The 24253-nt window shown below is 41.7% G+C and overlaps 1 pseudogene; it reads left to right on the plus strand.

Moving 5' to 3' along the window:
* Positions 1-13395: 13395 nt before the first annotated feature.
* Positions 13396-24253, plus strand: part of LOC102848481 — a 149612-nt pseudogene continuing 138754 nt past the window's right edge.

Genomic DNA, 24253 nt, shown 5'->3' on the forward strand with positions numbered 1-24253 from the left:
ACACTCCCACCAACAGTGAATAAGGGTTCCAGTTTCTCCACAACCTCATCAGCATTTGTTGCTTGCTGTTCTGTTAAATTTTGCTATTCTGACTGAGGTGAGATGATATCTCATAGTTGTTTCCTGTCAAGAGTTTTTAAGCTTTGATGCTAATCTTTATTTTAGAAATTTCCTAAATAAAACATTTCTACATTAAGAATCAGGGAAAAATAACTTTTGAGTTAATAATTAATATTCTACTGAACTCTCATCTTTACAAGTTCAACGAGTTAATGAATGGCAAGAAGTGCTGAAAATAGCCACTTCATTTTAAGTACCATAAGTCTACAAAGCTGACTTCTCAGAGTCTCTGTTTCATTGACAGAGAACAAAGAAAGGATGGGTAGCAGTGGAAAGGCTTTACAAAGATAGGGATGTGACAACTGCAATTCACAGGCATTTTGCCCAAACATTAAGGGGGTAATCTCATATACAAATGCATCTATAAATAGAATCTATACTGCACTTTAATGAATAATTTAAAAGCACTTTGCAAATGGGGTTAAGAAAACAGGAACCTAAATGCTCAAGAATCAATAGTTCCATCCTATTCAAACCTGGTGTGTTACAGAGACAGAAATCTGAGTTCTATTTTCTTTTTTATAAAAGTTGAAAGCTGGATGTTTAACATCAAAAGGCATAAAAATGCTTGCAAGTTTTGACCTAATAATTTCACGTTTAGAATATTAAGGTAAATCCTTCAGAAATAGTGATACAATGATTTTTATAGGATATGAGCATTATTTAGGAGGAAAAATATTTCAAAGCAACATAAACATTCTATTATGAACAGTGGCTCAATAAACTGAGATTCTCATTGACATAGTACCTTTTTTGTTGTTTGGTGATGTCAAGTTGAAATTGCCATCCTTATCTTAGAAGAATTTTTGTTTTCTTCTGGTAGTTCACTGTTGTTCTTTCATGCCATGGAGTAGGAACCAATCCATAGCTGACCCTCTAGTAGATTTTCAGAGACAGTAAATTACATGAGAGGAGAATGCCCATCTTCTTCCCAGGGAATAGATGGTGGATTCAAACCACCTGCCTTTGGGGTGGCAGCACAACTCCTTATCACTAAGCCACCAGAGCTCCTACCTGGAAGTTCACAGAATATTCTGGTAGTCTATAGTATATTCACTATTCTTCACTAATACCACAATTCAAATCCATCAATTCTTCACTGGTCTTCTTTATCCACAGTCTTGCTTATGCACACATGAGGTGACTAGCAGTATCATGGCACACTTTAGCCCTCAAAGTAACAATTTTGCTTTTTAACACTTTAAAGTTTTTTATTGTTTTTCCCAATATATTGCAGTATTTTAGTCCTTGAGTGCTACTTCCTTGGGCATTGATTGTAGATCTAAGTAAAATAAATCCATTCACAACTTTAGTATTTTCTCCATTTATCATGATGTTGTTTATTGATTCAGTTAAAAGAATTCTTATTTTCTAATTCTAATTCTTATTTTCTAAATTGACTTATAATCCAGGTGAAGGTTATAGTGTTTGACCTTTATCAGTAAGTTCTTCAAGCCCTCTTAATCTTCAGCAAGCAAGATTGTATCACCTACATACTACAGGTTTTCAGTGGGTAACCTACAAGCCACTATTGATCTCAATTATAAAAAAATTCCTAAAATTAATTTTTGAAATTTGATTACTCCAGATCTTCCATCAGAGTAACTCAGATGCACTACTAGTGAGAGTGACTGAAAAGTCACTAAAGATCTATTATAATAATCTTCTACTGTCTAATAGCAAACTATCACCAAAGTAAAAGGTTAAAACAATACACATCTAACATCCCACAGTTTCTGTAGGGAGTCTGAGCAGGTTCAGCTAGTCCTCTGCGTATGGTCTACAATCAACGTCCAAGTCAGGCTATGTCTCATTTGGAGGTTCAAATAGGGAAGAATTTGCATCCAAACTCACTCGGGTCGTCCTGTCAATAGAATTTGTTTCTTTGTAGTGATAGGAGTAAGGTTCCTAATTTCCTGTCAGTTGTCCCTGGAGATTTCTCTTAGCTCTCAGAGACTACCTTCTACTCCTAGAGGACATCTTTATTTCCTTATCATATGAGTGTCAACAATATAGCTACTTACCTCATCAAGTAACCATTTCCTGAACCAGCACATGAATAAGAATCAGTAACACTGAAGGAAGAAGTTCAAGATGTACTAAAGGCATTGACAAAAAATAAAGCCCCAGAAATTGATGGAATATCAATTGAAGTGTTTCAGGAAACAAATGCAATTCTGGAAATGCTCACCAATCTCTGCCAATAAATATGGAAGACAGCTATCTGACCAACTGACTAGAAGAGATCGATCCATATTTGTTCCCATTTTTTAAAAAAAGTGATACAACAGAATGTGGAAATTATCTAATAGTATACATATGTTTTAGACAAATGCATGGTTGCTTTTTTGAATAGTATCATTAGGATTACATGAAAGTAATTTTGCTGAAGATTATTTTTTAAAAGGCTGGAACAGTGCATTGACAGAGAACTGCTGGAAATTCAAGATGGATTCAGAAATGGCACCAAGGCTATCATTGCTGATATCAGATGGACCTTGGCTGAAAGCAAGGAATATCAGAAACATGTTTACTTGTGCTTTATTCATTATAAGGCATTTGAGTTTGCAAATTGTAACAAATAACATTGAGAAGAATAGAAATGCTAGAACACTTAATTGTGTTCATGAAACCTACACATAGGCCAAGCAGTAAATGTCTGAACAGAACAAGGGAACATAGAGTGATATAAAATCAAAAAAGAAGTGCATCAAGATTGTATCCTTTCTCCAGGTGTATTCAATCTGTATGCTGAACAAATTATTTGAGAAGTTAGACTATATGAAGAAAAATATGATATCAGGATTGGAGGAAGATCCATCCCCAAACTGCTTTGACACAAATTTGCTTACAGAAAGGGAAGGAGACCTTAAGCACTATAGAATGTCAAAGACTACAGCCTTCAGTATAGGTTACATCTCAATATCAAGAAAACAAAAATCCTCACCACTGGACCAATAAACAACATCATAACAGCTGAAGAAAAGATTGAGGTTGTCAATAATTTCATTTTATTTGGATCCACAATCAACATTCAAGGTAGCAATAGTTAGGAAATCAAAAGATGTGTCACACTGCAGAAATCTGCTGTCAAGTATTTCTCCAAAATTCTAAAAAGCATGCATGTTAGTTTAAAGGCTAAGATGTACCTAATCCAGACCATGGCATTTTCAATTACTTGCTACGCATCTGAAAGTTGAACAATGAATAACGATGAAAGAAGAATATCTCTCTAGGATGACTCCAATCATCCTATAATCTAGGATGATTTTGAATTGTGGTATTGGCAAACAGTATTGAACATCCCATGGACTGCCAAAAGAACAAACAAACCTGTCTTGAGGAAGTGCAACAAAATGCTTCTTAGAGGCAAGGATGGCAAAACGTGATCTCACTTACTTTGGGCATATTTTCAGGAACACCCAGTTCTTCGAAAGAGGCATCATGCTGGGGAAGGTGGAGAGGATCAGCAAAAGAGAAAAAGCTTCTCAAATGAGATTAATTTATACAGTGATCAAAACAGTGGGTTTGAGCAGAACAGAGATTATGAGGATGGCACAGGATAGGACAGGGTCAACTCTGTTTTTCACAGGGTTTTTCCTAAGAATTGTAGTTGATTTAATGGCACCTAACAACAACAAAGACTACATCAAATTCTTCTCAGTGTTATATATAATTTGTTATAAACCACATAGTCAAATGCCTTTGCAAAGTCAATAAATCAATATTCAGTAGAACACAATTAACATCTTTCTGGTGTCCTTTGCTTTCATCCAAGATCCAAATGACTCCAGTAATGATACATCCTATGTCACAGTTTCCTCTTAATCCAGCTTGAATTTCTAGGAGTTCCTGGATGTACTGTTCTGTTTTTTTAATAATCTTCATCAAGATTTTACTTGTAAGTGATACTAATAACATTGTTCTATCGCTTTCACACTGTTGAATCACTTTTTTTGAAACAGGAATATCAATTTCTTCCAGTCAGTTGGCCAGGTCACTGTCTTCCAAATTTCTTTGCATATACTAGTGGACACATCCAGGTTTGAATCTATTTATTAAAATACCTCACTGGTAAACACTGAGAAGGATGGGAATCATGGAACACTTAATTGTATTCCTGCAAAACATACATAATATAGACCAAGAAGTTATCTGAACAGAACAAGGAAACACTGACTGCATGCCTTGAAATCAAGAAAGGTGTATGTCATGGTTGTATCCTTTCTCCATACTTATTCAACTATATATGATGATCAAATAATTAGAGAACTTGGATTATATGAAGAAGGATATAGGATCAGGATTGGCGACAATCTGCATTACACAGAAGACAAAGCTTTACTTGCAAAAAAATGAAGGGGACCTGAAGTGTTTGTTGCAGAAGATCAAACCTCATAGTCTTCAATATGGATTGCATTTCATCCTCAAGGAAACAAAAATCTTCACTCTGGACCAAAAGGCAACATCATGATGGATGGAGAAAAAACTGAAGTTGTCAACAAATTTATTTTACTTGGAACCATGATCAACACCCAAAGTAGCAGCAATCAAGAAATTGAAAGATGCATTGGGGATAACTGTTGTCAAGGATCTATCCAAAGTGTTAAAGAGCAAGTATGTCCATTTAAAGACCAAAGTATGCCTGATCTAAGGCATGGTATTTTAAATTGCTTCATATGTATCCGAAAGTTGGACAATAAGTAAGGAAGACCAAAGAAAAATCAATGTCTTTGAATTTATTTTGGTGAAGAGTACTGAATATCCTATGTACTGCCAAATGAACTACCAAATCTTTCTTGGTGGAAGCCAAATACAAAGGAGCCCTGGCAACACAATGGTTAAATACTTGGCTGCTAACCTAAATAATGGCAGTTCAAATTCACCAGCTAAAGATGTGTCAGTCTGTTTCCATAAAGATTTATAGCCTTGGTCACAAACAGAGACTTGAACACCAATGTTCATTAACAGCATTATTCACCATAGCAAGAACATTGAAACAGCCTAAATGTCCAACCACAATCGAATGGATTGAGAAATTATGGTACATTCACACAATGAAATACTATGCAATACGTAGGAACAATGATTTTGCAAATTACTACCTAACTTGGGAGGGACTGGAGAGCATTATGTTAAGTGAATGAACTCAGTCTCATAAAGACAAATACTGAAGATTACTATTATTGTAGAACATGTATAAGGACCCAAAGGGGGTATGGGGTGAGGAGCAGAGGGATGGGGGATATTAATAATAGGGTCACACAATTTGAAGGGTGGAAGGAAGGCTGGGTAAAGGAAAGGGGAAAGATCCCATGTGAAAAGTAATGTATACAAACTCTGTAAGTAAACCAGTATAAAATAAAAATTTTAAATTAAAAAAAAGAAACAAAATAAACTACTTACTATTGGGGGGGAAAGATTTTATAGCCTTGGAAACTCTATTGGGAAGTTCTACTCTATCCTACAGGGTTGTTATGACTCAGAATTTACTTAAGAGCAGAAAGTATAGATCCCATTTGAAATTAGGCCAGAATGACTCTTTCTGGCTAATGAAATGTGATCAGAATGGACCAGGGACCATTACAAAGCATTTCATTACTGGTACACAGTTCCCTATTCTCAAAAGAGTTGATATCAAGAATACTTAGTAATTTTGCCAAATTTTGAGGGAAGCAAAATTCCTCTCTTTCACAAACTATTACATGATTAAACATCACCTTGATACTAAATCTGAGTAAGAGCAATATAAAAAATATTATCCTTGATCAGGATCTTATGAAAATTTGTCAAAATAATAAATGTTAGCATCCTGAATTTAAGAACGATTTTAATTTAGTCTGTAATAAATATAGTTCATATCATTAAATCAGTGATGGTTTAAATTATTAATATATTTCACTCAACTTCATAGTTCAATGAAGAAAAATAAAAAGTACACTAAACAGATACAGAAAAGCATTTTATAAAACTTAAAATCAAATTATGATTAAAAAAACTAAGGTTATCAAACTATTAGTAGAAGGAAGTAGTCTTAATTTAATAAAGAGAGCATGTAATATAATTTTTAAACAATAGCAAATTTTATATTCAAAGCTTTAAAATAAATTCCTGCAGAGTGAAAAAATAACATAATGAATAGTTATAATTTCAATACAACTTTGTCCATAGCAAAAAAAAATGACAAAAAATTTAAAAACTAGAAACAAAGTAATGAAATTATTATTCACACGGAAAAAAACAGAAAATAATACATTTATAAAGGATAGTATGTTTCAGTTAGCATGGGCTAACCAATAAGTAGTACTGGTACAAATGGTTATGGAAGAAGTCTAAAATTGGATCTATATCTCACGTTACACACAGAAATAATTTAAAAATAGAATTGTAAAAAGAAATCCTTAAGCATTTTAAAATAGGAAAATAACTTAGAACCTTGGAGAAATGTAGGATTTCTTTAAGAAAACAACAGCCACAAAACACCTGGAAAAAGACTGATACATCTGTCCACAGCAAAATTAAACATTTTTTTTCAACAAAGCATTATTTTAAGAAGGATATAAAATAGGATACAAACAGAATCTGGAATATACAAAGAACTTAAAAAAAAACTATCAAAAGGACAACTCATGTGAAAATGGACAAAAGTATAATATGAAAGAGGAAATCCCAATGGTCAATGTTGTTATATGCCATCAAGTTGGAATCAACACATAGCTGACCCTCCGGCCAGGTTTTACAGGCTGTGGATTGCACAAAAGATCATCCCTCTTTCCATGAAGCACCTGGTGCATTCAAAAGCATACTCTAGAGTTGGCCAGTAAATGGATGAAAAATCTTCAAACTCACTAGCAATCAAGAACATGCAAACTGAAACGATGAGATATTCCACACATACCTAATTTACATCAATTAAAAAATCAAAATCAGCAAGGATATGGAAACCCAAAACTTTGGAAAGTAATTTGGCAGCAGCTAGGAGGTTGAAAATAAACTCACTTTAAGACCATACAATTCTACTTGTGTACACTTGGTCACCTCAGGTATCGACCACAAAGGACAGATATTCCAGTGGGGTACAGCAAGGGTGGAAGCTTATCAGCTTATCATGCTGTTCAGAGCAAGACTAGAATTGGGAAGGAGGACAGGTAAAATTATTATCAGGGTCTTGAAACACATTCACCTGAAATAATACCCTTCAAACATTAGCTGAGTTGTTCTATCCTTTAAAAAGACAAAATTATTACTTTCTTTCTCCCTCAAACTTCTTCAGCCAAAATTGCCAAGAACAGAACTCTAACATGTATTATATTCATATTGCTGCCATAACAAATTATCACAAATTCAGTAGCTTAAAACAACTACCTTCTAAGCTACATCCTAAAGGTCAGAATTCAGAAATGGTCTGACTAGACTAAAATCAAGTTGCCATTGGGGCTCATTTCTTTCTGAAGACTCTAGAGAAGAATTCATTTTCTTGCCCTTTTCAAATTCTAGAAGGTCTGCATGCCTTAGCATGAACTGCTTCAAACTGCAAAGACAGAAGGCTTTGGTTCAGGTTCAAGTCAAGTTTCTTCTCACAGCACCTCACTTTGACTTTGATTAGACCACAGCCATTGAAAATCGTACAGAGTGAAGTTCTTTCTACATTGAGTCATCATGAGTAGGAACTCACTTGGCAACAACTGCTGTTCTTATGTGCTATTGCGTGGGAAGTGACTCCTAGCTGGCCTTCCAGTGGGTTTTCATAGGCTGTAAACTGCACAAGAGAAGACTGTCCATTTTTCTCCAAGGAGCAGTTGGTCCATTCAAACAGCCTGACTTTAGGTTGACAGAAGCACTCCTTACTCACTACGTCATCAGAGCTCCCTTGACAACAACTACTAAGATGTTTTTTCAGTATTTATTTTGGACCCACCCAAATATAATCATTTTATTATTTTAAGGTCAGATGATTAGATGGGAGGAGACTGCCTATCCTTCTTCCACAGAGCAGCCGGTGCCTTGACATGTGTGCCTTTGGGACTGCAGCATAGCTTCGAGCCACTAGGCCACCAGAGTGGTTAAAATTTCTCATTGCCTATGTGTCTCCAAATTCATAGCCAAATGTCTGATGCAGAGAATGCACTACAAGACTATTTGTGAAGCATAAGTAAACCGTACTATATTTCCCTCAAAATTTTCAAAGAGTAACCTGGGCCAATATACAATACAAGAAGTGAAAGTGATGGTTCAATTGCTCATAACAAAAACAAGGCAAAACCTTGAAATAGCTACAGCTTGTTGCTATTCATAATTTATTATTACACAGAAAAATCTCTAGGGAACTCTGGTGGCCTGAGGGCAAGGAGCTGTGCTGTCAATCCAAAGGCATATAATTCAAATCCACCAGCTGCTCCAAGCTTGGACAATCTCCTCCCATGCAATTTAGTCTCTCAAAACCTGGTGGAGGGTCAGCTATGATTGGGTTTTGACTTGATTGCACATAACAAAAAAACAAAAAAATCTCTTATACCACTACTATAGTAATATTACAAATTATACATATCATTATTATTATTATTGCTAACCTGTGGAGCAATTCTAAATTAACTGACAACACTGACTTAAAAAAAAATCTCTAAAATGAGTTATAAAGATACCCTCAAAATTATAGAAAATAGGGCAGATGTTGCTCCAAAAGAGCAGGAATGCCTAGCCACCATTCAACAGCACCTTACTCAGAGTGCTCCACACCATCCCAGGAAAGGCTGACACACGACGCTGGTGAGGGTGAGGGAAGGATGCTACTCTGTTTAGGGACAGATTCATTTAATGTACATACACACACATATCACACATACACACACACACACACGCACATACAAATGTATACCATGTAATAATGCATACGTTTTGGGGTTTTTTTGGGAATAGATGTTAAGAAAATAGGGCCTCATTTAATCTCATTGGTTTGTTACTTGATGCTCAAGTTTTATTAAGAAAAATCCCATCTGGAGAGAAGGAGAAAGACTAAGTATGGGAAACGGAATGCTGGGGGAGGGGGGAGAATCTGAGACAATAATACAGCTTGGAGGTTTTAAAGACATGTTCCCATTTTAGGTTCAGCAGAATCTTCCATATGACTTTTCTTTAATAGGGTACATGATGAAATTAATATTACAGCATGCTCCAAAACCCCTCTCACACTGGAAAGGACTTTTTCAGTGTAAAAAACAATGTCTCAATTCAGCACCATGGACAGTGGGCCAATAAGCCGACTAAGTGCTTTTGCCATCAGACTGAGCAGGGAGGGAAACATTAGAACTGCCTACAAAGTAGTGTTAATGCTATTGTTTAAGTTGAGGGTTATTCCAATATATATGAGCACATATTTTTCTCTCATGTCCCAAAGCACCAGCCTTCTTCACCAACAGGATGTATAACTTTCATCTATCCAGATCTGCTCCAGTGATCACTTTTACAATAAAGCTCTGAGATTTCCGTGAAATAAAATGAATCTGCCATTGACATGGCTATGGGTGCAGGAACTAAAAATTGCTGAAAGTGATACACAGTATCCAAGCTTGAATGGTTAGATTGCTTCAAGGTCCCCATGGGACTTACCCACGTTTATAAAACGCAGCCTCCCTTTAAGAGAAGAAGGGGAGGGCAAGCTTTTAAAAAAAAAAATAACAAAATGTACCCATATACTGAAAATGTGTTTTCTCTCAGATAACTGAAAATGCAACCATAAAAGCTCTATGAATTTCCTCCAACTCTGAATATTAATAGCTATATCTAGAAAAATTATGTTCTGACACCAGCTGTGGTACCACCATCCCAAAGCTCTGAACTGTACATACACTAAAGTGAAAAATCTCTTCAGTTATAAAGACATTTATTACCCTCAAACAGTTTTCAGTATCTTTAATATTAAGTTATCAATTGACAAAAAAATCAGAGTTATATAAAACCTAAAACATTTGTAATGAACATGCACTATAAAAAAATAGCAGCAAGTGAAAAATAACAGTGCTCAAAAGAAATATATCAATCAGTTAGTGACCACATTTGTAACTGAAGGCTCCACGGGATCCACACACCTGGAAATATCATATACAACATTCCTACTCCAGTCCTCTGATATGAAAATCAATCAGGTCTTTTAAACTCTTGTCAGCAAACCTGAAGAGTGTCACTGTTCTAAAACAGTGTTCTTTGGTCCTAAATGGGGAAACTCTGAGACATTTCAAAATGTATCTGCAGAATTATTCTTATACATGAGGGGATTAGGAATTGGTTTTCTTCAGCAAGTAAGTATCCTTGCAAATTTCTTTAAGATCCACATCTGAGAAAGTACAAAGAAAAGAAATGGGGCAACATTTCACCTTCAAAAGTTAAATTTTGGACAGATGTGTGAGGGCCTATGTAGAGAGGTACGCTTGAAACTGATGATCTGTATAATACCTAGTCTAGTCTACTCCTCTCTCTGCAAGGTCCTGCTGCCCATATAGTCCTTTTGGTAAATGTTGTTGTGTACCGCCAAATTGGAAATGACTCATAGCTGATCTGCCAGTGGGTTTTCAAAGGCAGTAAACGGCATGGGAGATTGCCTATCTTTTTCTTGTGGAGCAGCAGGTAGATTTGAACCATAGGCCCTTTTCAGATGGCAGCAGTTCCTTAGTACTAGGCCACCAGAGCTCCCTCTGACACAATAAATCCTCAACAACTACAAACTCACATATAGAACCATTAAAACCTTCCTTTATATATCCTCAGAATAAAAATAGGAGGAAAACAAATTTGTTAAATAAGTAACATCCTTCAGAATAGGAAAAGTTTTAGGAAAAACACACAGCAAAAATAAAAAGAAATACTTTATCTGGAGGAGGAAAAAAACCCCACAAAAAAAGCAAACCTGTGCTCCCTAGAAAGATCAACCACCACGGAAACACCGAAGAACCAACAAGAAACACTTTCATGTCCTTCAATTTAAAAAAAGAATGACTAACAAAGAGGGACCTCCCCCTGCCCAGTATGCCTTGACCAACGTTTTTTAGAAAGGTTGTTGACATACTAACTTCAGTACCAATGAACATGACCTTATTCTGAAATAGGGTCTTGGAAGAGGTTATCACTCAAGTTCACATGAGATCATAGGAGAATACAGAGATCCTAATCCTATCCGAGCAGTGTTCTTCTAGAAAACATACCAGTAGAAATGCTAAGAGGAATGACAGCCAAGTGAAGATACATCTACAAACCTGAGGTTACCAGAAGCTGGGAGAGACAAGAAAGGATCTTTCACTATAGCTTTCTGAAGGATCCCAGCCTGGCTGACACCCTGAATGTTAACTCCCCGTCTCCAGAACTGTTCTTCTGAGCCACTTAACTTTGTGATGTTTGGTATGGCAGAACTAGCAAACAAATACCTAGCTCGTAGCTTTTAGGCAAGGTCAATATAGAGAAGCAGGAACTTCTGTTTAAGAATCCGATGTTCTGTGTTTATGGAAAGGTTACACAAAAAGGACACCCCCAAACAGAGCCCACCTTTCTCCTCTGGAATCACTGTACACCAAGGTAGAAAACAAACTTCCTTGGTCCAAGGATGCCTAGTGCCACAGAGCACTCAAAGGTGCTTACTAACCTCATACCATGTAGGAAGCTGTCTTCGTCATGCCTACCCTGTGGACATCCCCCCACCCAGAAATCCTTCTCAATCAGAAGAGATACTGTATATACCATTGTGAAACGTAAGCCTCAGAAAGTCCGGAGGAAAAAGCCTGACAGATGTTTAAGGATAGATTGACAATTAACTTCTTGGTTTTGAAGAGCACAGCCTGACTTGAAGGGCGTTTCTTTACAACTTCTGGGGGCGGGGAGGGTGGGAAGGGTGTCCAGAAAAGCAAAGGTGGGAATTGGCACTACATTTTAAAAGCTAAGGGGAAAGTTCATCGTCATCTCCGTCGGTCTCAGGCTCTTTCATAAGCTAACAGTATCTGCTCAGCATCAACTTCTGCGAAGGGCTGGCGCGCTCGGGAAGGGAGGCTCCGAGGAGGGTGTCTGGGGGACACTGTCCTCCTAGGGACAGCTTCGATCAGCACCCTAATGCTTGATCCGGTCCTCTAACCCGTCCGATCCCGCCCTGACCCTGCCCGACTCCGCCTGCGACCGCGGCTGCGGTAAAGTTTCCCCTAGGTCGGGGCTGGGGTCTTTACGTCTTCTGGCTGCTGGACATAGGGGCTCAGTGCGCCCCGGAGTCGCGGCCCGGCCAGGCCGGCCCTGGGGACGTGCCTGAGGAAATGCAAGTGCTAGTAAACAGGACGCTCGCCCCCCGCCCGGCCTGCGGACGCGCCCTGGGGACTGACTGGCAGAGCTGGCGGCTGGGAACTCGGCCAGGCCCTCCACGACCCCTCATCTCCCGGGACCCCGGCCAGTACCCTGTCGGCCGCAGTCCGACCCAGTCCCTGCCCCCGGCCCAGAGACCACTCACCTGTCCGGCGGCCGAGGGCGTGTCTGCAGGCCAGCCGGCTGAAAGCTGGGGCGGGGCCGGGCGGGGCCGGGTGGGGCGGGACCGAGGAAAGCTCAGAGAAGGCGAAGGCGCCGCGGAGTCTGAGGAGACTGAGGCGGCGGCGGATCCTCGCGCTCCAGCTCTGGCGCTGCGCGCGGCGCGGGTCCGCCCCTTCTCTCTATTGACCAATCACGTGTCGTCCGCCGCTTATGGCCCCGCCCACACCAGGGAGACAGCCTCGCTAAAGCGGGTGCCACGGACCAATTGAACGGTGGAAGAGAGAAGGCGCAGCCAATTGGAGCCCTAGAAAAAAGCAATTAAGAGCGAAGGGAGCCAGGCGGAGTCGTGGGCGGGCCTGGGGTGGGGCCGGGAGGGATCCCTCAGGTGGAGGCGGAGTCTCGGTCGGCTGCAGGGCTGTAGGCGGAGCGGTCCACGCGGTGAGGGAGGGACTGCAGTCAGGGGCGGGGCCACGGAGAGGGCGGGATCAGAGCCAAGGCAAAACTCCGGAGAGAGAAAGTAAGGCAGGGCAATGTGAGGCCTCAGCAGGGGCGGGGTCCGAGGTGGTAATATAGGAGGGCGGGTTTCGAGGGGGAGGTGGACCCGTAAGGGAAGAAGTAGGCAGGAGGCGGGACCACGGGTGAGTGTGGAGCAGCACATGGAGGGCGGTGCCGAAGGTGGGTGCGTGAAAGCGGACAAAAGTAGGTGGTGTCATGCGCAGAGAATGCGTGTTCCTCGGAGGGCTGGAGTTTACTCCTGGGTTAGGAGTCCCGCTGACCCGGAAGATGCTCCTGGAGCAGTCTGCAGTGTATGGACCCCAGGAGCCGCCCTACCTCTCAGCCGCCCTGCCACACCAACTCTCTGGTCTAGAGCTTGTCCCTCCCATCTGGAGTTGGACCTGGATAACTCTCACCAAGAGGCCAGATAGGGCTCCCATTGCAGCCCCTCGCCAGGTACTCATGTCCTTTTCACGGTTCTTTCTCCCAACACCGCTGAATAGCGCACTTACTAGCGTGACAGCAGTTATTCCTTTGTTAACCCCTGGCCAAAGTTGTCTGCTCTGAGGTCCCCAGCAGCATAGAGAGGGCGATGTAACTGCTGTACACAGAAGTCACCGCCCAGAAATAAGGGACACAAAGTTTGCCTCAGTTGTTCCTAAATCTTCATGTTTCCTAGGCCAAGTGTTTTGTTTGCTTTAAGTATGGTCATTTTCATAAATCTGAGACTTTGGTTTGTCATCTCTGAACTATTGACAGAACCAATCAGGTCATACATACCTCCCTGTATTCCATGTTTGAGTGAATCCCAAAGAGACTCCAGAGTTAGGCCAAGGTTCCAGACGACACGCTCTGTCTGGTCCTTTGAGCTGATTTTAGCGCACCAGCGGCACAGCTCAGCCTGTCGCTTAAGATCACAGAGGAAGGCAGAAGGTCTGCCTGGCCTGGGCACTCCTGGGAAGGGGAGCTTCGCCAACTATAAGTCCTCAAGACCACCCAGCCTGTAACAGCCTGGCTGGTCCCAGCAAGGCGTGTGAGTCAGTGTTTGGGGCAAGGCTGTGTCCAATTTTCCATGCCCTGCTGATAATCCGCCCACCTTTGCTTGTCCTACTCTGAAGGAGGAGGCAGCCCTCCCCTAAGCCTCAGGAGAAATTTCCATTGAGTGTTTTGTATTCACAGGGAAGACCCTGTAAGGCAGAGAACTGCCCCGTAGCATTTCCAGGGCTTGTAACATTTTTACAGAAACAGACTGCATCCTATTTCTCCAATCACACCCAGCAGTTCGTGGGTGCTTACCCCCTGTGGTGCTAGGGATCCTTCGGCGACCCTATAAACAAAAGACCTGAACCTTTATATAATTTTCATCGTTTCTCCAACTGCATAGGGTTTCCGGAGGCAACCCATGGTGGACAGTGTTTGGTGGAGCTCCCAGGTTAAAACAAGCTTGGAAGCAAAAGTGGCATCCACTTCTGAAATAGCTTGCCTCTGGAAACCCTATGAACTGAGAGAAATTGTTAGAATGGTTACAGCCTAAAAAAAAACCTGTGGAGCAGTTCTTCTGTCACATGGATGTCACTCTGAGTCCAAATCCACTCCACAGCAACCAACGTTTTAATGCAAACTTCCCTTTCTTCGTTAAGTCTGTTCCATCATACCTAGGTGGAGATAAGGTAGGTCTACAGGAAGAGTTCACAGGGAGGCAGCAAAACTCAAGTAATTTGGCTCAGAGACTTCTAAGGTGTTCAGATTGATGCCATAATCTAGTGACAATAGATACTCCAGTTAAAGGAGAAGAGAGCAACCTCACTATCTCCTCAGAGGAATGTGAGAACTACTGGAGTCTGCTTATTCCTGCTAGTCACCATAACTCAAAGCCTGTCACTGTGACTTCTTGTGAGGGTACTGGAATCAAATTATCATTGTTGTCTACACAATATACCACCTCATCTCTCAGAGGCACAGGATCTGGGACACAGCATCTGTGGGATTCAATCAAGAGACAGCAGTCTAGATTCATGGCTGTGGTCTTGAGGACAGAGAGATGTGATGGAGGGGATTGGTGTTCATTTATTTTCAAATGTTACTTGTGTGATTTAAAGATTGTTTAAAAGAGAAAGGACTCCGCTGGAGGTTGAAAAGAGTAGATATACAGAGGGATGAGATTCAAAGGTGAATAGGGAATAGTCTTCTTTGCAATGGTCAAGGCTGTGCTTAGGGAAGACCACCTATGAAGGGAAGTGGAAAAAAGGGGGAAAAAACAGAGAGGGAGATTAAAGTGAATTGGTTTCAGAAAAGGACACTGTGCACAGAATGTTTTGGAGAAATGGCCCAAGAATAATGGAGAGTGATCATCATGCAGCAAACACTAGGACCCAGGAGGAGGGAGACTCGGGAACCAGTGCCCAAGAATGGACAGCACCTCTGTAGTGTATGCGTTGATGTCAGCCTCTTCTTGACCCTATGGGTAGAGGAGCAAGCCACAGGCACACCATTCACCTTTGGGGATCGTGCTCTGAGGCCAGAGCATGGTGGGGACATCAGCCCAAGACTCCGTGCCAGCCAGCTATATGGGCCAGCACAGCAGGCCCTGGTCCCAGATTACAGGCTGTCAGCCTCCCACTTCCCTCATTCTCTCAGGGGAGCCCACGGCCCTCTGTGCCTTCCTGCCTCCTGAAAGGCACGGTTAGTCATTAGGAAAGTAATGATAGTGTTTTGGGGACAGCTTGTTGGACTCTAACAACTTTCAATTATGTCTAGTTCCTGCCAACCCCGAGAAGAAAAAAGTCGCTCCTGTCCTTGACACACAAGATAATCAGTGTGAGCACATATATTATCATACATTATCAGGACTCTGAAAGCTAAACTGAGGCCAAGCAGCCGTCACCCCAGGGGTGGCAGCAGCTGGGACCAGGCCTGGATCTGCCTGGGCTCTTGCCATCTGAACGTAGAGAAACTTAACAAAGTCCCATCCCCCAATACTGCTCATCCTCCCTCTCCACCTCCCAGCCACCATCAGGATGGTCTTGATAGGACAAGTGTGCCCACCAGGAGTCTACGTGTATAAATAACTCCACAGGGTCTTAAGGTGGGATTTGGAGAGCAGGGGGAAGGAGCCTGTAATTACTGTCTTCCTGGAGTGATGTCAGATCAAGCCCTAGGAAGTCTCCATGCTCAGTGACCCTCCTAATGCCACACAGCACTGCTGCCACAGCCACTGGAGACTTGGAGGGTGGCTGTGCTATCTCAGGCTAGAGCAGCTGGAGGGGTGGGAGTGAAGAGCCTACTTTAACTCCATATTAGACGGCTAAACACCAGGAAGGCAGTTAAACACACAAAGCAGTCACAGTGGTAATTAGCGTCAACGTCCTCCAAGATGCTTAGGCCTCCTCCAGGGACCTCATGAAACTCAGCCCCTCCCTACAACACCCAGCTGCAGAGCCTTGCTTTCCACTGTGTGTGGGCAGCTGCCTGGGGGAGAACTGCATTTGATACTGGTCTGGTGTATACATCAATTGCTAACCTCTGGTAGGACTTCACCTTTACCAGGTGATGCTTTATTGCAGAAAGACACACAGGATCATCATAATCATCTCTTATGGGTTAGGCTATATGTCTTATACAGTTATGTTGAAGTTGTAACCCCTGTACTTATGAATGTGACCTTGTTTGGAAATAGGGTCTTTGATGGAGAGGAAGAATCTCAATGAGATTAACTGATACAGTGATTGCGGCACTAGGCATAGAGAAGACTGTGAGGATGGCACAGCACCAGACAAGGCCTGTGATGACTCAGAGTCAATTAGAAGGTGCCTAATAACAACAGCAGGGAGGAGGGGAAGCAAACACAACTCATTGCCATCAAGTTGGAACTGAGTCATAGTTGACCATCCACTGGGTGTCTAAGGCTGTAAATCACATGAAGGGAGATTATCTACCTTTATTTGTGGAGCTGCTGGTGAGTTCAAGCTGCCAGAGAAGCACAATCTTCAGGTTAGCAGGGCAATTTCCTGTGAACTACCTCACCAGATTAATTCCCTTCTGAATGATATCATAAAAGGAATACACAGAAGGGAAGATGCCATATGTTACAGAGGAGACAGGAGTGATGCTTTTACAAGGTGAGAGATGCCAGTAATGGCCAGAAGCTTCCTCTGGTCTTCCAGAGATCTGACGGATCTTCCTTCTATATAGCCTTAGGAAAGAGCATGGCCTTGCCAACAGCTTGGTCCAGAACTGTGGGAGAATACATTTCTGTTGCTTTCAATTAAATTTCTGCTGTTTTAAGGATAAATTTCTGTTTGTTTTAAATGTGTGGTGCTTAGTTAAGGTAGCCCCCGGGAGACAGATTCATCACCCCTATGCCTCCACATGAGCACTGATGGTTCAAGTGATTAAGTGTTTGACTGTAAAGGAAAAGTTGGTGGTAGAAACTCTGCAGTTGTTCAGTGGGAGAAAGATGTGGCAGTCAGCTTCCAAGAAGATTGACAGCCTTAGAAACCTTATGGGGTTTCTCTGACCTGTAGGATCATTATGATTTGGAATCTACCTGATTATAATGTGTTAGATTTCTAGTTTTAAAGCCTTAGCCTAGAACGTAGGTACATAACTTACCTGAGAGTTTATGGGCAATTTAGGTAATGGGTATCTTTGCTGCTAATCTCCTTGCCCAAGAATTCAATCTTAAACCACAGTCCCAGTTGTAACCCTGGAAATCCTGTTTCTTTGTGTTGTTCCATTGTTTTATCGGCCTCTTTTCTTCCCCTATACTTCCGCCCACTTCTGCCCCCTGGAGGCAAGGTTGGGTCAGTTGAGCTCAATGACAGTTCTAAGGTAGTCAGAGGTGAAGTGAAATTCAGAAAACAAACACTAACTTTTATACCAGATGGTTAGGGAAATACACAGAATGCTCTGGGACTTCAGCTCCCTTCTTAGTGGCATCAGATTGTAATTTAAGAAACCCACCAAACTCACATATCACAGTAACCTTTAATTACAATTTTTTCCTTAGGTCAATCAAGGAGCCTCCTTTCACAGATCAATTCCTACCCACCTTCACCCCCTTACTAAAAGAATCTTCTTATCTAATCATCCGACCAGGTCCTGACCAGATGACACACTGACCAGTTAAGGAAGGCAGGTTGAGGACAGCGTACACCACAGCCATGAACAACTAGGATTTAAGGACCTCTGATGGCTTAGTGGTAACGAGTTAGGCTGCCAACCCATACTCACATAATTCAAATCCACCAGATGCTCTGCAGAAGAAAGATGGATAAATTATCTTGTGTGATTTACAGCCTCTGAAAACTTACTGTAGAGTTAGTTTTGAGTCGGTTATGACTCGAGATCACACAACAACAACAATAGTTAGGAACATCCTTCCTCCAAGCTCTGATGATGCTGACTGTTGAAACAATCAGAATACACTTCCTGAGAACTCATTCTGGAGAGGTGAGCATGCATTAAGTGTTGTAAACCAGATAAAGGAAGAAGGGAAGTGAGAAGTACCAAATAAGGTTGCTATAGCTATCAAGGACCTAGAAACATCCTCTTCAGGACCCACAAGTTAACCTGCTCCCACCCCCAACAAGCTGACCTGCCTCTCTCTTATGCTTCTCCCAGAACCACAGTCAGCTCAAGGAGGCCAGCAATCAACTATCTACATTTCCACTCATGGTTCACCCTATATGCAGGCATGCCCTTAGCAAAGCCCCCTTTGTTCCTCATACTTGTCTTGGGGTGGGAGGTGCTATAAACAAATAGACGTAGGGCAAACCTGCATCCCAGTTGCAGATTGCTGGGTAGACAAGAAACAGTTATTTTTAATCTTGATGGTATCCCACTATTATATCAGGTTCAGATAGTGCATGGAAACAGATGGCTTCGACGACACAACCTCCCAGCAGTGAACCTGAGCGCCAAACACTATTAAAAGGCACCCCGCCCTGGTGAGATGTGCCATTCACAATCCAGAACAAGTTTGGATGCTCTAGTGTTTGGATGTGGAAAAGGGCCCCAGGACTCACCCCAGGTGCCTTCTTCATACCCAGTGGAGTACGGGTCATCTGCCTGCATCCCCTCAGCTCTTCAAACTAAAGAGCAAATGTTTCCCTGACCTTCCCCTTGAACTGACATCTCCACAGCTTCAGACAGACGTCGAAGTCTCCAGAGTGGATGAGTCACTGCCACTGGTGAGTGTTAGCGTGTGTGTGTGAGAGAGGGGGGGGGTAGAGGAGAGAGAGAAACAGACACAGTCACACACGCACAGAGAGAGGGAGAGAGAGAACCGCTCAGCTGGCCCCCAAGTCCCCAAAGTGCTTGCTGGGCTTCTGCACCATTTTTCTTCCTGCCTCTGCCCCGACTCCCACTGAAGGCAGAGCAGAGCCATGTTTCACTTAAAAAAAAATTTTTTTTTAAAAAAAACACCAGGTTTATAATATTTTGCATTAAAAAGAGAGGTATTGATTCTTTTTCCCTCTTTGAACAGAAAAGCCACATCTGCACACACTCACAGACAGTAGCAATGTCATCTGGACCTTCTTTTATTTTAGGAAGACTCTTGTCCCAGTGGCAGCCAAAAACTCATCCTTGCTCTGTATATGCCTCGGCGGGCACCATTAAGACACTAAAATTAGAACTACTATCTTTGTTTTGGTTGTGAGCTTCCACGTCATACACCACCCTCCCTCCACACCACCTGCTCCAGTAGCAAGAAGAGACGGGGAAGAAAACACAGATCTTTCCAGTGCCCCAACACCCACCCACCCTTACTCCCAACAGAAGACAATGCACTGGTGAAGCTTCTCAGTCAAATCAGGATGTGACTATGTCCATGTGGTATATGTCCTTGGCTTTACCTACATGCATTTGAGTTTTTAAACCGATTCTTACCATATATTAATTTGCTGCTTTCTTGTTTAAGGTCACATGAAGCTTTTCAGCTAATATAATCATCTCTAATAATATCTTTTGTAGGGATGAATTTAAAAACAGGATTATTGAATACAGCATTCCCATAATAGAAAGACAGTAGTAGGTGATAAACCTGCCATTGCCCCAACCTCTCTGACACTTTATTTGCTTGGGATACCTGGGTTTTGGGGTTTCACTTATGTCATTTTTTAGCAATTGCACCATCTTTTTACTAGATTGGACTATAAAACACACGTGCCTTTCACTTTCTGCAATAGAAGACTTCTGAGAATAAAAACAAAACAAAACTCAGACTCATTGCTATCAAGTCAGAATGTCCCATGAAAATTTCTGAGTCTGTAAATCACACAAAAGGAGATTGCCCATCTTTCTACCTGCGGTGCTGCTGGTAGATTCAAATTGCCAGACAGGTATAGTGTCTGGGTTATCAGTGCAACTTTGTGGACCAGAGGTCCCTGAGAATAAAGGTAAAAAGGTCCAAGTCATTGCTGCCAAGTGGGAATTGATTCATAGCTGACCCTCTGGTGAGTTTTCAGAGGCTATAAATCGCACAACAGGAGATTGCCCATCTTTCTTCTGTGAAGCAGCTGTTGGGTTCAAACCACCTGCCTTTGAGTTGGCAACTTAGTTCCTTTCCACTAAGCCACCAGGGCTCCTTAAATGGCGCAAATTGTTAAATGCTAGAGTACTAAATAACTAGTTGGTGTTTGGAACCTAACCAGCAGTACCAATGAAGAAAGGACTGGTGATTTTCTTCTTTCAGTTGCAGTCAAGAAAACCATGGGGCACTCCAACGCTGTAACACACAGGATTTCCATAAAGTCAGAACCAACTCAATGCAGCAGGTTTTTCTTTTTCATTTTCTCTCAATTGAAGTGGTGCAAACGCTTAGCTGCTAACCAAGATTAGAGGTCCAAGTACACTCAAAGGCACCTTAGAAAAAAAGCCTAGTAATCTGCTTCCAAAAGATTACAGCCATGAAGACCCCATGGGGTCCACTTACACTCCAAAATACACAAGTTTATCATAAATTGCAGTCAACTCGATAGCAACTGGTATTGATGCTTCTCCCAAATACCACCACCACCACCACCACTATCCCAGACCAGGCCAGTCAACTTTCCTCACCAGAGAAGTTTATTAGTTTACAGCTCCATAAACAAAGACAAGAAAAGAAAGTAAATCTATAAGGGGATTTCAAGAGCCTTGCTCTGCCCTGCACTCCAAAGAATGTCCTTGAAGTCCCAGACTAGGCTATGTGACAAGACCATTTTTTTTTCTGTTAGACGTTATCAAGATCAAGTTGGTTCCAACTCATGATGCCTCTGCGTACAAACAACAGAGCTAAACACTGTTTAGTCTTACACCACCCTCACAATCACTGCTATGTTTAGTCTCATTCTTCAAGCCGCTTTGTCAATCCATTTTGCAGAGACTTTCCTCTTTTTTTGCTGACACTCTACCAAGAATTATGTCCTTTTCCAAGCGCTGATCCCTCTTTATAGCATGTCCAAAGTACAAGAGACAAAGTCTTACAATTCTCACTTCTAAGGAGCGTTCTGGCAGTTCTTCTTACAAGACGAACTTGCATTTGGCAGTATATGGTATATGTAGTTTTCTTCACTGACATCATAACTCAGAAGCATCAATTCTTCTTTGGTGATGTTGTGTTCCGTTGAGTCAGAACCAACCCATAGCTGACTCTCCAGCAGGTTTTCAGAAGTAGTTAATATCAAAGCAGGAGATTGCCCATCCTTCTCCTATGGATCAGCTGGTGAATTTGTACTGCGTGCCTTTGGGATTGCAGCACAACTTCTTACCACTAGGCCACCAGAGCTCCTTAATTCTTCTTTAGTCTTCCTTAGTCATTGTCCAGATTTCTCATTTGTAGCAAGTGATTTAAAATACCATGGCTTGGATCAAGCACACTTTAATCTTCAAAGTTACATCATCATTACTTTTGAATACTTCAGGTGAGTCTTTTCCTGCAGATTTGTCCAATGAAACAGGACCAGGGCTGGATGGAAGGCACATCCACACTGATTCTCATCTTTTTCAATCTCACACTCAAAGAATCATAATTATGGATCCTCCTTTGTGCTGTTCTTCATGATCTAATTCTAGTGGGTCACCTGAATGCTCAGAAACAGGTAGTCTCTATTCTCCATTATGTTCACAGCTCAGAGAGGACCCTGCTGAACAGCAACTGTCAGGTTTCTCAGCCTATCAGCATGCCTTCTCTCCTTCCCCACCCCACCCGCTATTCCCAACTTAGCTATTGAAGGGACAGGTGGCAGTTTCTCTGCTTTCACACTCCTGAATCTCAGTGCCAGCCATTGCCAAGGGCTTTAGACATGTCATGGTCTCTGGACAATTGCCTGACCACCTGCTCCAAAGCTGTCCCACAGTCTTCTCCAACTCCTTGGCCAACTCTGCCACTGTCATCAATGTTTGTACTACTGCTTACTCCTGGAGAGCAACGTATTTCACACCCTTGTCTGTTGGTAACTAAAATATCCCCTAAAGGCTATGAATTTAATAATTTTGCTGATGTGAACATTGAATTAATGATTAAAAACTCAACTCATTGTTGTCAAGTTTAAACCAACTTATAGCTGACCTCTCTAGCAGATTTCTATGATTGTAAATCACATAGAAAGAGACTATCTTTTTTTCTGAAAGTTGCTGGTGGATTTGAACCACCCAGTTTTGGGGTTGACTGTGCAACACCCTGTGGATTACACCAACAGAGCTCCAAATAGCGGTTTTTGCTGGACTTTTTTTTTTTTCAGATTGTAAGTCTTTTTTTTTTTTTATTTCCATTCATTCATTGTTGCACACTTTCCTCCCTGCCCACCCTACCTCCCAGTTCGCTTTTCTCTTTGAAAGTTAAAAAAAACCCCAACAACTCTTTCATTGTTATGCAATCTCTCCCCACCCCAGTCAACTCCACTATGTAGCTTTCATTCTGGACTCTTATCATGACAATATTACCTAATCATATATTCCTCCTAAACAGTACTCTCCTTCATCTGTTTCAATACAGTATACATTATTTATCCCCTCTTAGTTTCCCCCCAACTCCGATGTCAGTCCTGCTTTACAACAATGGCACTATGCAGCATTTATCCTTTTGTGATTGAGATATTTCACTCAGCATAATGTCCTCCAGGGTCACCCATTTTGTATAATATTGCATGAGTTCCTTGTTTTTCAAGGCAACATAGTATTCCATTGTGTGAATATACCACATACTTCTATAACCATTCGTTTGTTGATGGGCACTTGGGTTGTTTCCAACTCTTTGCTATTGTAAACAAAGCTGCAATAAACATGGGTGAGCATATATCTGATTGAGTGGCAGTTCTGGTTTCTTTAGGGTATATTCCCAGTAGCGGAATTGCTGGGTCAAATGATATGTCTATTTCCAACTTTTTGAGAAAGCACCATACTGTCTTCCATAGTGGTTGCACCATTTTACACTCCCACCAACAATGAATAAGGGAATAAGTATTCCAGTTTCTCTGCAACCTCACCAGAATTTGCTGTTTGCTGTTCAGTTAAATTTTGCTATTCTTTTACTAGACTTTTGCAGTCACATAATGCCATATCTGTGCAAGGTGTTCTACTTCCTTTCCTTTGAAGAGAAGTAACTCTGATGCCATGCTGAGTTCAAGAGCTGACCATTCCCAAAACACAAAGAGTAAATAAGAAGCATTGCTGGGTCAACTACCTTTCCAATCTCCAGGACAATCCAAATAACACATCTGTTGTTGTTGTTGTTATGTGCCGTCGAGTGGCTTGGGACTCATAGCGACTCTATGTACAACAGCCCTAAACTCTGCTCTGTCCTGTGCCAAACGTACCGTCTCTGATACACCCATCTCGATTACCCCAGACACTGAATCAATCCACCTCATAGAGGGCCTTCCCCTCTTGTGCTGTCCCTCCACCCTACCAAGCATGATGTCCCTCTCCAAGGTCCGGTCCCTCCTTACAACATGTCCAAAGTATGTTAGATGGAGCCTCAGGATCCTTGCCTCCAGGGAGCTGCCTGGTTTAACCCTTTCCAGGATGAATCTGTTTGTTTTCCTAGCAGTTCATGGTACCCTCAATACTCTTCTCCAGCACCACAGCTCAAAAGCATCAATTCTCCTTCTATCCTCCTTAGTCATTTTCCAACTCTCTGATGTATAACAAGTGATAGCAAAGA

The sequence above is a fragment of the Elephantulus edwardii genome, unplaced genomic scaffold (assembly GCF_000299155.1).
Source record: "Elephantulus edwardii isolate Elephantulus edwardi_28Jun2011 unplaced genomic scaffold, EleEdw1.0 scaffold00228, whole genome shotgun sequence".
NCBI classification, from domain to species: Eukaryota; Metazoa; Chordata; class Mammalia; order Macroscelidea; family Macroscelididae; genus Elephantulus; species Elephantulus edwardii.